A 2,500-nucleotide genomic window follows, 5' to 3' on the forward strand; every position below is an offset into this window, starting at 1 on the left:
AACTATAAACTTAAACAACTATAAACTATAAACTTAACTGTAAACTATAAACTTTACAATAAACTATAAACTTAACTATAAACAACTATAAACTTAAACAACTATAAACTATAAACTTAACTATAAACTATAAACTTAACTATAAACTATAAACTTAACTATAAAATATAAACAACTATAAACTATAATTTTAACTATAAACTATAAACAACTATAAACTATAAACTTAACTATAAACTATAAACAGCTATAAACTATAAACTTAAACATAAACTATAAACTTCGAACTATAGACAGAGAAAACATGATTGATGATGTATGAAAATGCAAGGAATTTCGGTACAAAAAACAAACTATATTTTGATATACAAAACTAACATGCTCTATCGATGAACAAATATAGTGTAGCTTTGTTGAGAAAAAAACATTCAACATGATGTGTGTGTGTGTGTGTGTGTGTTTGAGTGTGTGTGTGTGTGTGTTTGTGTGTGTGTGTTAGTGTATGTGTGTGTGTGTTAGTGTATGTGAGTGTGTGTGTGTGTTTTTGTGTGTGTTTGAGTGTGTGTATGTGTGTATGTTATTGTGTGTGTGTGTATGTGCGTGTGTGTGTGTGTGTGTGTGTGTGTGTGTGTGTGTGTGTGTGTGTGTATGTTACATCCACGGCAATCATCCTGCAAATGAATACCAATTTCCTGTGGACACCATTCCTGATCCACAACCGCCGGAGCTTCCTCGTGTCTATAATTCATATCTAATTCTCTAAAGTTAGGTTTCCCTGGAAGTGATAAAACTCATTTCAGAGAGATGCCTTCGTTCATATCAAACATATTTCTCTTGTGGATCTCCTTTTCAGAAAATGATATAAGATATTATTGGAGAGGTTCGCGGGAAGTGGAGATATTGAGAATTAAAAAAATAATAATAATAAAAAATAAATAAAAAAAATAAAAATCTGTTTATTAAGCGACGTATATGGATTTCAGGATGGAAGTTCTCGTGTGTCAGGCAACGACAGTAAGTGCAGTAGAGCGACAAGGAATTCGTGATCTGTGATTCGGAATCTGCACTTGGCTAGAGTAATGAGAGTCATCTGTGACAAATGCAGAATATGAGTAGAAATGAGAATTAATACCTCTTGCGCTGTGAAGTTGAGTTTTCATTCTTGTACCACACGTACTGGTATGAGTAATTATAATGAACGTGTTAAATAAGGTCAAACGTGGTCGAAAAGAGGATAATTCACCGTTAAAGTGATAAGTATAAGTATATCATCATTATATCAAGTCGTAAAGAAGATAATTCCATATATCATTATATCAAGAAATAGGGGAACCAAGAATGAGTCCGTCATATCATGTTGCAATTTCAACTATCATTGTTACCTTGATGCGAGAGGGAGACCCAACTCATATCTCCACATCCAGTGTCCATTAGAAAGGAACTACAAACTCACAATCTGTATTTCTGAAATCCTATATATGGAGAAATGCGACTAAAGATTTGATTTCAGTACTGTGCTCGTGTACTCAAAATTTAATAATGGTGAATTGTGCTTCAGAAAGGGAAGCTTCTGGGTGCTATCAGCAGAGTTATTTCCTTTTTAAACCATAGAGAACTGTTTCACGGTAAAGGTACTCATAGGGTACACTGGTTGAATGGCAGGTTAAGGAAGTTCAAGCAGGTAAGAGAAGTTTTCACGACCGTCGCGCCACCAAACCAGTGGGTCGTCTTCGTGTTCCTCCAAACGTTAGCGGTTTTGAAACTCTCTATGTCACTGATGAGTGATTGGCTCTCACTCTTTCACTCAATCACATACTTTCACTCTCCCTTTCACTCAATTTCTCTATCTCACTCTCACTCATGCTCATACTCATATTCATGCTCATACTCATATTCATGCTCATACTCATATTCATGCTCATGCTCATACTCATACTCATACTCATACTCATTCTCACACTCAAACTCAAACTCGCGCTCACACGCACATTTTCAGAGAGAGAGAGAGAGAGAGAGAGAGAGAGAGAGAGAGAGAGAGAAAGAGAATGAGAAAGATTACCATTTCAGAACTTGTTATCCTTCACTGTAACAAACTGTAGTAATTGTTTACATATTTATCTATTTGGTTTTACACATTTTGGAACTTCAACATACAGACCCCGGTAACACGAGGATAGCGGTTTCATTAATTTGTAAATCGTGGCCAGTTTACCTTTGTTCCCCCGTTATTTCTCTTTTTTACTCGCTTCCATTTTCGGATATTAATGTCCTATTATAAGGAAACATTAATAAATAATTAATGACAACAATTATTGTGTTTTCAGCATTATAAATAAACTAGGATGAATCTCATAATAATACACCTCTTCAAATTAGAACAAAAAGCATTTTTTTCTTTGCAAATATATATCGTACTCATACTGCTCTGGATAATGTAAAAGCTTGGATATTAAAATGTGTCCCGGTTTGCGTGTAGAAAATTATGGTTACCTTATCTCTG

Source organism: Penaeus vannamei, chromosome 30, assembly GCF_042767895.1.
Source record: "Penaeus vannamei isolate JL-2024 chromosome 30, ASM4276789v1, whole genome shotgun sequence".
Taxonomy (NCBI): Eukaryota; Metazoa; Arthropoda; class Malacostraca; order Decapoda; family Penaeidae; genus Penaeus; species Penaeus vannamei.